The sequence below is a fragment of the Pipistrellus kuhlii genome, unplaced genomic scaffold, assembly GCF_014108245.1.
Source record: "Pipistrellus kuhlii isolate mPipKuh1 unplaced genomic scaffold, mPipKuh1.p scaffold_m20_p_3, whole genome shotgun sequence".
Lineage (NCBI taxonomy): Eukaryota > Metazoa > Chordata > Mammalia > Chiroptera > Vespertilionidae > Pipistrellus > Pipistrellus kuhlii.
In genome coordinates, this window is record NW_023425529.1 from 41,397,818 (window position 1) to 41,410,554 (window position 12,737).

A 12,737-nucleotide genomic window follows, 5' to 3' on the forward strand; every position below is an offset into this window, starting at 1 on the left:
GGTCTGAGGACTAGCAGTATGAGCTTCACTTGGGAGCTAGAAATGCAAATTGTTGAGTCCACTGAAGACCTACTGAATCCTAGTTTTAACCTCTGTTTTATTGAACTCCCTGGGTGATTCTTATGCAGAGAAACATTTGAGAAGCACTGCCCTGGGGTAATATCTTTACCTACTTGAACAAAGCTGGATTGAAGGCACTCCCTACTCTAAATTTCAGGAAGAGGAATAAGTGTGGAGAAACACATATGCTATGTTTTAAGGCCTAGAAAAGGCACATGTCACTTCCATTTATAGAATTTAATCACATGCCATTCCTAGCTGCAAGGGGGCCTGGAAAACATAGTATCTACATAAGTACTACTTTTGTTCTACTGCAGTGGACAATTAGCAATTTCTGCCATAGTAACTAATAAATCACTTAATAAAGTAAATCATAATCACATTCCAGTAATGTGTTTCAAATATTCAGTCTGATTCATGGGATATAACCATATAAGAGCATTTTTTTTTATTTTTGTCCCATCAGACCTTTGCATTTATTCTGTGGGGTGGGTTCCTCTCTTGCCTCTGGATTAAAAACTCAGGCAACTACCATGGCTTCTCCAGTCACCCTCAGATCATGAAAGTACATGAACTCTGCCTCAGGAAGCCATCCCTCTTCTCTCCAGCACTTTTCCTTAACTCTCCCACATCTTTTATAAACTGACAGTGGAATATCAACTAAAGATGCAAAAGTATCTTTCTCTACTCTCCTTTTGTAAATATGTGTGGTCTTCCATTTCGCTTTGAAATGTGGCATGTATTGTCTTAAGGCTTCAGCTGAAACTAAAACGAAGAGTCTCCCATTTAATCTCCTATATAGTGTCTTTTAACCATTTACAAAGTATTTTGGAGACTGCTTATTTGGCCACACTCTGTGTTATGGGAAGCAGGACCCTGAGGTCTCATTCTCTGATTGCCTCTGCCATGGCCTTGCTGCTCCTGCGGTCGCCGGCTCTCTGAATGGATAGCCACACTCCTGCAGCTGTTGCTACAGCTGCTGGCTGGACCCCATTCCTTGTCTGATTGGCATCACCATGGCTGAGCCCCAGTTGAAGAGTGCTAGGTAGGAGAAGAAGGGAACAGAGGAACAGGAAGGTACAGCGAGGAGGAAATAGAGAGGCCAGCTTGTGTCCTGGCGCCAGTATAACACAGCTCCTTATCAGGACTCATCCTCCCCCAGTTTCTTTTGGAGCAAGTTCTCTGTCCCTCCACTTCCCAAGAGGCGGCAAGGTAAGTCCTCACAACCACCCAAGAACCCTGTGGCTTCCTGAGGTAGAGTGAATTACGCCTTCATCTGTCATGTGATCTTCCAGAGCACTGCAGTGGACAAGGATTATTTCCCCACCACATGGATGTTGAAATTGGCCATGGAACTTGCTTTGCCAATGGGATGTTAGCCCGTGTGACAGAGTAGACGCTAAAAATGTGCTTGCATAGTCTTCTTTGGCATCTTGTGCTCCAGTTATTGTCAGAAGAGAGCATGCCCCGGGTAGCCCTGCACCTCCACCCCCGGGCTCCAGAATGAAACATATGGAACAGATTCGAACCCTGTCTAAGTCCTGGCTGCTAAAGTAGATCCTCCCACCCATTTAGTCAACCGACAATCCACCAGCCCCAGGAGCACGTACCAGGTTCAATCCCTGTTGGGGAGCATGTGGGAGGCAACCAATTAATGTGTCCCTCTCACATCAATGTTTCTCTGTCTTTACCCCCTCCCTTCCACTCTCTCTAAAAATCAGTGGAAAATGTCTTCAAATGAGTACCACACACACACACACAAAAAGGAGAACAAACTATTGATACAAACAATAATATGGTTGAAGCTCAAAATAATTATACTGAATGAAAGCCAGGCAAAAAACAAAACAAAAAAAATAGAGTACATACTGTATAATTCCATTTATATAAAACTTTAGAAAATACAAACTAATCTACATATAGCAAAGAAAGCAGATCAGTGTTGTTTGGTGTGGTTTAGTGTTTGGGCATTGTCCTATGAACCAGTTTGATTCCCAGTCAGAGCACATACCCAGGTTGCAAGCTCGATCCCAGTGGAGGGGTGGGGGGTGGGGGGGTGCAATGTGCAGGAAGCAGCCAACCAATGATTCTCTCTCATCATTGATGTTTCCATCTCTCTCTCCCCTTCCTTCCTCTATGAAATCAATAAAAATATTTCTTTAAAAAGAAAGGAATGTGGGGGTAGCAGGAATGGGAAGGAGGCACTTCACAGGAATACAAGGGAAGTTTCCATAGTACTAAAGATGCTTACTGTATTGAGGTTCCATGAATTTATACATATGCCAAAGTCTACAGGGGACTCTTTCTGCCCCCCCAGATGGGAGTCCGTACTTGTTCTTCAATAAATTTCCACCTTTGCTACAAAAAAATCTACAAAATTTCATACTTTAAATATGTACAAAATATTGAACATCAGTTAAGCCTCATTAAAGCTGTTTAAAAAATAAGACTGGTAAGGGTCAACCATAAGCAAAACAACAATATAAATCACTATAAACTACACTCTCCTAAAAGAAAAGTTCAACTAAAATTTAGAGTTATATCCAATGCATGTGAGATAAATGCATTATAAGAATACAGACTAGCCGAAGCCGGTTTGGCTCAGTGGTAGAGAGTCAGTCTGCGGACTGAAAGGTCCCAGGTTCAATTCCAACCCATGATGGATGGAAGTCTCTGGGACTAGCCCAACCCATGATGGATGGAAGTCTCTGGGACTAGCCCAACGTTGGTTGTGGGCACATCCCCGGTGGGGGGTGTGCAAGAGGCAGCTAGTCGGTATTTCTCTCTCATCGACGTTTCTGGCTCTCTATCTCTCTCCCTTCCTCTCTGTAAAAAATCAATAAAAAATATATTTAAAAAAAGAAAAAAAGAAAAAAGAATACAGGCTTGTTTAGGGCACCAAGTAAAGGGTTCTTGCACCAGCTCTGACACTAATTACTTGGTGTTAATCGATTGAATTTTGACCTCCCAGAAAAATACGTTGATGTCATAACTCTCAGAATGTGAGCTAATTTGGAAGTTGGGTCATTGGAGATGTAATTAGTTGAGGTTATGACGTTGCAAGCGAAGAAATACCAAAAATTCCTGATAAACCTTCAGAAGCTAGGAAGAATCAAGGAAGGAATTCTTCCCTTCAGGTTTTAAAGGGAGCGTGGCCCTGCAAACATGAACGTAGTGATTACTTATGACCACCAGAAGGCACTAGAGAGACAGTGTGAGCTTCCTTTTCAATAGTGAAGAGGTGAAAATGGAAAGGGGAGGGAAAAGGGAAGAAAGCAGTCAAGTGGAAGTGTGGAGAAGGAACAGAACCCATGATGGATGGAAGTCTCTGGGACTAGCCCAACTTCATCAGCACTTTTCTATCCATTTCTTACCAAGTTTATAGTCATTCTAATTCATGACACTATCTCATCTCACCTGAAAGACTACAATACCTTTTCATTGTCTCCTTATGGCCATGCCTATCTATCCCCTTGTCTATTTTTCACACTGCCACCCAGGGAATCTTCAAAAAATGGAAAACTTATTACTCCTTCACTAAAAATTCAAAATTTAAAAAGCCTCAGAAACTCTTCCTCGGACTTAGGGTAAAGACCATACTCCTCACTTTGGGCTACAGTGGCTACACATTTGTACCACCTTCCCTCTGCTCCCGGGCTTTGCATATGTCTTCCTTCTGCCTGACATGTTTCCTCCAACTTCTCTTCAATGCTCTCATTCTTAGTTAACTTCTCCTTGTCCTGCAGATCTCATCTCACTTCCCCAGGGAGGAGGCATCCCTGAGCAGTGGGATGGGTTCTGTCTTTGTCTCTGTAACAACCTCACAATTGTAGTGTGAGTGTTTGTGAGTGTATTTAATCTTTTTTTTCTTTCTTTCTTTTTTTGTGTATTTAATCTTTTTCTCCCCTTTTAGACTCTAGACCACACATGTCAAACACAAGGCCCGCGGGCCAAATCCGCACCGCGCTGTCATCACTGCACTCCGCTGCGTTCCATCACAATGACGCTCGGTGACATAGGAGGCTTGTGATCTCGCCAGCTGCCTCGCCGGCCGCCGTACTTGCTATCTATTACGCATGCGCATAGATAACAAGTCACGCGAGATTCAGGAGGCGTGACCTATAGTCCGGCATCCGATGTGGTTGTGCGGGTGGCAGAGCAGAGGAGAGAGTGAGTGTGCGGGCATAAAAAATACACAGCAGAAGCTGCCAGTTCCTGGCATAAAGTGCAGGCATAAAAATCGCAACAGAATCTGCTATCTTACCCAGTCAGGCATTTATTGACTGACTTTTTTTTTTCTCCACTCCATCTGCCAAATCAAGCTATCCCTGTGCAGTTTTCAACTTTTTCCTTCTAACGCAGATTTCCAATAAACTACATCTTTTACTGCCAATATTGATCCCAAAATGTCCAGGAAAAGAAAAGTTGATGGTGAAGGCAGACAATTTAATGACAAATGGGAAAATGAATACATGTTTGTGCTTAGAGAGGGCAAACCAGTGTGTATATTGTGTTATGAGACAGTGTCGGTGATGAAAGAGTACAATATACGTCGTCATTTTGACACCAAACATAATGTTAAGTATGGCAAATATACTTTGGAAGAAAAGCATAAAATTGTTAAAGAACTAAAAGGCAAACTACAATCACAGCAGCAAATGTTTACAAAGGCTACAGCGAAAAATGATGCTGCAGTGAAAGCAAGCTTTATAGTGGCTGAAGAAATTGCCCGTACTTCAAGGTGTTTTTCAGAGGGTGCCTTTTTGAAGCAATGCATGCTAAAAGTGTGTGAGCAAGTATGCCCAGACCAGATACAGAGTTTTCAAAATGTCAGTTTGTCAAGAAACACCATTGCAGATAGAGTTCAAGAACTCTCAGGAAATCTATCATCACAGCTGGCCGAACAGGCATGCAGTTATCTTGCTTTTTCACTTGCTATCGATGAAAGCACAGACAACACTGATACAGCGCAGCTGTCCATCTTTATACGTGCTACGAAGACCGACCTCTCTGTCACTGAGGAACTTTTGGATGTAGCTGCCATGCATGGGACGACAACTGGTAGAGATATATTTGAGGCTGTGGAGAAATCTATAAATAATTTTAAATTACCCTGGGAAAAGTTGGTGGGGCTAACTACCGATGGCGCACCTTCAATGTGCAGAGAAAAGAAAGGCTTGATTGGACTAATGAAGGAAAAAATGCAAAAAAGTCACTGCCACACACCCTTGATCATTGCATTATCCACCAAGAGGCTATGTGTGGAAAAGTTCTGGACATGAATGACATAATAACCACAGTCATTAAAACTATTAACTTTATACGGGCACGTGGCCTGAATCATCGCCAGTTCCAGCAGTTTTTACAGGAGGTGGGTGCAGAGCATGGAAACATGCCATACCACACAGAAGTAAGATGGCTGAGCAAGAGCGCAGTCCTCAAAAGATTTTTTGAGCTCAGAGAACAAATTGCTCTTTTCATGGAAAGTAAAGGAAAGCCCTTGCCTGAACTGTCGGATCCCACCTGGCTATGTGATTTTGCTATGATGTGTGACATATGCGAGCATCTCGCCCAACTGAATCTGAAGCTGCAGGGACGCAAACAAGTCATCACGAAGATGTCTGACATGATCACAGCATTCCAGCATAAACTTCAACTATGGAAGTCCCAACTGGAACAGGACAATCTTGCCCACTTTCCCGTTTGTTTGAGTATCTCAACCACTATTTCTGGTACTTTTCCTTGCAGTCGGCTGGCTACCAAAGTTAGCCGTTTACTAAGTGAATTTGAGCGGCGCTTCTCTGACTTTAGAACACAGCACTCAGGCTTTGACATCTTTGCCAATCCTTTTACAGTTGATGTCAACAATGTGCCCCATCACCTTCAGATGGAGATAATCGAGCTTCAGTCTGACAGTGGCCTGAAATCAAGGTTTCAGGATGTTGAAACTGAGGACTTCTACCCTCTACTGCCCCCTTACTCAATGCCAGAGCTCCGACTTCATGCTGCCCGTATTCTATCCATGTTCGGGAGCACCTATCTTTGTGAACAGATGTTTTCAATAATGAATCTGAACAAAAACAAGCACAGATCACGCATTACCGATAACAACCTCCATGCTGTTTTGCGGGTTGCTACAGCTCAAGAAATAAAACCGAACATTGACTCATTGATCCGGGGAAAACGGTGTCAGACATCTAGCCAGAAAACAAAACAATGAGCATTTTAGGTACATTCCAATATTACTGTTTTGCTTGATACCAATATTACTGTTTTGCTTGATAGCATGTGAGTTGGTTAACAGCACTGTTAAGGAAAAGATTGTTCCACTCATTTTAAATTCACATTTCTGGTTAACATTGTCAGTTTATGACTGTTCAGTAAACCATTCGGCCCGCGATTTAGGCTGGATTTTAGATTTTGGCCCCTTCTCTGATTGAGTTCGACACCCCTACTCTAGACTGTAAGAATAGGGATTGTTTCTGTTTAACTCACTGCTATATTCCTACCCCTCCATAGTGCCTAGAGTTTATCTGCATTTGATAAGTAACTCCTATTACCAGGAAAAGTGAGTAAAAGTGGGTGGCACTAGGAGTCCCCAGGTAGTGGCTGGAACCTGGGTGGGAGGTAGTGTTCTGATTCCTAAAGGGGAATTGCCAGGGTTGAGATAGACTTACAGTGACATATAAAGCATTAGAGGGGATGGGAGGATCCATTACTCTAAGGATAACCCTTCCTATCTCTGTCTGACCCTTTGTCACAGCAAGTTAGGAATTCGTTTGGCTTATTCTGCCCTCACACCTGCTAAGTTCTCTTTCTAGAATTCATTGGATACTTAAATCCCAAATCCTTTGAGTTTGGTTATGCACCATAGACTGCAGAAATGGGAGAATTAATACCGAGAAAAAAAGAAAGACTGCATTGTTAACCAGTAACAAAAATTAAAAAAGAGAATCACTAAATACAATTCAGTCTTCAAGTAAAGATTATAGTATAAACAACTTTGTAATAAATTTGAAGATTTATGTGAAAGGAAAAATTCCTAGAAAAAATATAACTTACCAAAACTGACACAAGAAACAATAAAGTATAACAATCAGATACCATTAAATAAATTGAATCAGAGCCTAAACCGGTTTGGCTCAGTGGATAGAGCGTGAGCCTGTGGACTGAAAAGTCCAAGGTTCAATTCCGGTCAAGGGCATGTACCTTGGTTGCGGGCACATCCCCAGTAGGGAGTGTGCAGGAGGCAGCTGATTGATGATTCTCTCTCATCGATGTTTCTAACTCTCTATTCCTCTCTCTTCTTCTCTGTAAAAAATCAATAAAATATAATAAAACAAAAAAAAACAAAATATATTATAAAAAAAATAAATAAATTGAGTCAGGAAACAAAAATAAAAATAAAAACACCCTCCAGCCCCATATGACTCCATAGGCAAATTTTATAAATATTCATTGAAGAAATAACTTTAATCTTACACTAGTCCAAAGAATGGAAAGAGATGATAGAAATTCAAGTTATTTTCTGAGAATAGCATAACCATGACAACAAAACAATAAAAGAAAATTACTGGCCAATTTCACTTGATAAACCCAGATGCAAAAATCCCAATAAATACATACATTTACAAAATTGGGAAATAGGTTTACATATAATACAAATAAATAATGCAATAATAAGTACTAATACAAGAATAAATTCTAGCCAAGACTGGTTTGGCTCAATGGATAGAGCGCGGCTTGGGAACTGAAGGGTCCCGGGTTCGATTCCAGTCAAGGGCATGTACTTTGGTTGCAGGCATATCCCCAGTAGGGGGTGTGCAGGAGGCGGCTGATGAATGACTCTCTCTCATCAATGTTTCTAACTCTCTATCTCTCTCCCTTCCTCTCTGTACAAAATCAATAAAAATATACTTTTTAAAAAAAGAATAAATTCTATTTCATATACTCATAACTGTAAATCTACTTTTATTCAACCCTGTATATTACTTATACAACTAGCGGCCCAATGCATGAAAATTCATGCACTGGAGGGAGGGGGTCCCTCAGCCCGCTTGTCCCCTCTCACAGTCCTAAAGTCCTCAGGGGTGGGAGGTGACCCAGGGATCAGGGGAAGACAACGCCCCCATCACATCTCTGCTGCTGCCACTGACAACAGCGCAAGCTTTGGCCAGCCCTGGTTACCTGAGTCTCAGGCAGCCCTGGGCAGCTGGGCAGCCACCATCTGAGGCTTGTCTGCACGTTGGGCATTGGCTGAGCAGTCGCCATATGAGGCTTGTCTGTGCCTTGGGCTAGCTCTGAGTGGCTAGGGGGCTGAGGGGCCTGGGCGCCACCAACTTGTGGCTATGGGCCCCACCATCTTTAAGGGTGTGACAGTCAATTAGCATATTCTTTCCTCATTGGCTGTGGGCATCGCCATCTTTTTGATGGCATGAGGATCAATTAACATATTCCCTCTTTATTAGATAGAATAAAGCAACTATGCAATTAGATTATTTTTTAAATAAATATTTATTGCTCAGATTATTACAATTGTTTCTATTTTTCCCCCCATAGCTCCCTTCCACCCAGTTCCCATCCCACCCTCTGCCCTTACCTCCCCCCACATTGTCCTCAACCATAGGTGTATGATTTTAATCCAGTCTCTTTCTGCACCCCCACACCCCTTTCCCCCTGATAATTATCAATCCACTCCCTTTCTTTGCCCTGCTTCTATTATATTCACCAGTTTATTCTGTTCCTCAGATTTCTAATTCACTTGATTTTTAGATTCACTTGTTGATATATATGTATTTGTTGATCATAATTTTTATCTTTTTTTCGTCTTCTTCCTCTTCTTAAATAATACCTTTCAGCATTTCATATAATACTCGTTTGGTGGTGATGAACTCCTTTAGTTTTTTCTTATCTGTGAAGCTCTTTATCTGCCCTTCAATTCTGAATGATAACTTTGCTGGATACAGTAATCTTGGTTGTAGGTTCTCGGTATTCATCACTTTGAATATTTCTTGCCTCTCCCTTCTGGCCTGCATAGTTTCTGTTGAGAAATCAGCTAATAGTCATATGGGTGCTCCCTTATAGGTAACCAACTGCTTTTCTCTTGCTGCTTGTAAGATCTTCTTTTTGTCTTTTGCCCTTAGCATTTTAATTATGATGTGTCTTGGTGTTGTCCTCTTTGGATTCCTCTTGTTTGGGGTTCTGTACTCTTCCTGTACCTGTAAGTCTATTTCTTTCACCAGGTGGGGGAAGTTTTCTGTCACTATTTCTTCAAATAGGTTTTCAGTATCTTGCACTCTCTCTTCTTCTGACATCCCCATAATTCTGATGTTGGTACGCTTGAAGTTGTCCCAGAGGCTCCTTACACTATCTTCAACTTTCTGGATTCTCTTTTCTTCTTGCTTTTCCAGAGGAGTGTCTCTTGGCTCTTTGTATTCCAACTCTTTGACCTGATTCTTGTGTTCCTCCATTCTGCTGTTGTATCTCTGCATAATATTTTCCAATTTAGTCAGTTTATGTTTAATTTTTAGTTGGGTCTCATGAAATTAATCGACCTTTTCTAGGAAATTCTTGCATAACCTTAAAACCATGGTTTTGAACTCATATCCTCCATCTCTTTCGTTTGAGATCTATTTCCTTTTGTCGGCATTTTCGCTGCTTCCCAGAGTTGGTAGGATGGCTTTGTGTGTTTGGTGTCCTATGTGGCCCAGTGGGTCAGCCTCCTCAGTTACCTGAGGTAGACACTCTTGGTGCTCCCCTTTGTGGACTGCATATACAGCCTTGTTGTAGTTAAGACTTGATTGTTGTTGGTATCTCTGAGAGGAATTGACCTCCAGGCCAACTGGATGTATCAGTTGCATCTACTCTGGAATACCTTCTGTATTGGAGACAGTTTTATAGGATCAGACTTGCAAAGTTTCAGAAGCCTCTGTGCTCAGCTTGGATGGAGAGGAGTCTCAGAGCTGAGCTGACAGTCTTGGCTTCCCGTCAGCCCTGCCCTCGTGCGCGCACCTGTTACGTTAAGGTCAGGGCCTGATTGGAAAAACTTGGAACTCTAATATACGGGATAAAAACATCGGAGTGGAAGCCCCTAAGAATATTGGCACTGCAGACCTTCCTGAACTCTTATAGTCTGCAGGGTGTCCCAAAGTGCCAGCACTAACCCCATGTAGGAATTCACTAAGCATGTGCTGTAATGAATTCCTCAGTTCTTACCATTTACTTTTATGACTGTATACTGAGGGAAAGGAAATAGTCTTTTCAAGGATTATTGGATACTAGAGGCCTGGTGCATGGGGGTGGGGTGGGGAGGGGTCCCCCTCAGCCCAGCCTGCACCCTCTCCAAACTGGAACCCCTCAAGGGATGTCTGACTGCTCGTTTAGGCCCGATCCTGGCAGAATCAGGTCTAAATGGGCAGTTGGACATCCCTCTCACAATCCCAACTGCTCACCTGCCTGCCTTCCTGATTGCCCCTAACTGCTTCTGCCTGCCAGCCTGATCACCCCTATCCACTCTCCTGCTAGCCTGATTGCCCCTAACTGCCCTCCCCTGCAGGCCTGGTCACCCCTAACTGCCCTCCCCTGTAGGCTTGATAGTCCCCCAACTGCTCTCCCCTGCCCTCTCCTGGTCCCTCCCAACTGCCCTCTCCTGCTGGCTATCTTGTGGCAGCCATATTGTGTCCACATGGGGACAGCCACCTTTGACCACATGGGGGCAGCCATCTTGTGTGTTGGAGTGATGGTCAATTTGCATATTACTCTTTTCTGGGTTGACCCTGAAGTATCATCATGGTCCCACATCATACTGGGGGCCCTTTCACGAGCTCATTGAAGATGGGTACCCATAAGACTAATTGAAGGAGAAAAATACCCAGCCTGAGCTCCTAATAAGGCACTATTCCTCAACTGCTTCAATGTCTTCTTGTTAGCAAGTAGTTTATAATTATATTAGGTGACTTCCATCCTAGAAGAGTGAGGCGTAGATACATCCTCACAGGGATGCCTATTTCAGGTACAGGTTTCACCTTTCCTGTTCACAGAACAGGCATGAGATTTCACACAACATAGCACCTGACCAGCAATTCACTGCACAGCAAAGGAGGTCCACATGCATCCTCCCGAAGCAGTAGGCCTCAGAGAGCCCTGGAACAACCCACTGACAGTACAGCTGAAACACCTGCTTGGAAGAAATACTTTGCAAGGATGAGTGCCATCCCTTAGGACACAGTGCATGCACTCAATCAGAACTCTCTATAAAGTGCTAATTTCCATTCATTAGAAAGAATAAATGGGTTTAGAACCAAAGGCTGAAAGCAGAGAAGACCTATTTATCACACCCAGTGACCAAATGGGGTATCCCACCTCACAACTTTAGGCTCTGCAAGGTCAAGGTCCTAAATGGGTGCACTGTTGCCAGGAGACATAGCAAGGACCCAGTTGAACTCTAAGCTACAGCTGTTAAGAGGCCATTTTACATTGTGTCCAGGAACTAGCAGAAAAGAACCTCCATTTTTGTTTCTTTTTTTAAAAAAATATAATTTTTATTGATTTTTTTTTTTTTTACAGCGAGGAAGGGAGAGGGATAGAGTTAGAAACATCAATCAACTGCCTCCTGCACACCCCCTAATGGGAATGTGCCCACAACCAAGATACATGCCCTTGACCGGAACTGAACCTGGGACCTTTCAGTCCACAGGCTAATGCTCTATCCACTGAGCCAAACTGGTTAGGGCAGAACCTAAATTTTCATAGGGTAACTGATCAACAGAAGTATGGCTTCTTTTATACAAAAAAAAAAAAAAAAAAAAAAAAAAAAAAAGGAAAACCCCAGGTCATCAACTTGGGTGTGATATTGGTTTTCTGTTGCTGCCATAACCAATTACCATGAACTTATGGCTTTAAAAAACCAATGTATTATCTCAACTCTATGTTACAAGTCCAGTACAGGTCTCTCCAAGCCAAAATTAAGATATGGGTAGGTTGTAGTCCTCTCTGCAGGCTCTGGGACAGCCTGTTTCCTCAGGTGTTGGCAGAATTCAGTCTCTTGCAATATAGGACTGAGCAGGCTGTCAGCTGGGAACAATATTTAGAAACTAGAGACCTCTCCCCAGTCCCCCTGCATGTCAAAACCACCATTATCCTTCTCACACTGTCATTTTTCTCTGATGACAGCTGAGAAACACTTTTAAGGACTTGACATCAGCTTGGCCCCACTGGAATAATCCAGGATACTTTCTTTTCCCATCCAAAGATTTTAACCATAACCATGTCTGTACAATCCCTTTTGCCAAGTAAGGTAGCATGTTCACATGACCCAGGGATTAGGACATGGACATCTTGGGAGATGTTTATTCTTTCTACCATAGGAACAGCTTAGCACTACACTGTCTACTGTAACGGGGCAGGCGTGGCAACCCTGGCCTGAGAAAGGTGTGATTACCAAAGGCTCAAGACAGGAATGAGTTAGGTTCATACCATCAAGCTACATGATAACCAACGATGAAGGGAATTGATCAATTTTAGTGAAGGGAGGTGACAAAGTTGTGGCCCAAAGACGAACTGCAGCATTGGGGATTATAACTTGCCACCCTAAGCTATCTTAAGAAGCCCCTCAGGAATTGTGAACATACATGGAGAAATGAATCTGGCACAAGGCAGAATGCAGTGGCCATTAGAGT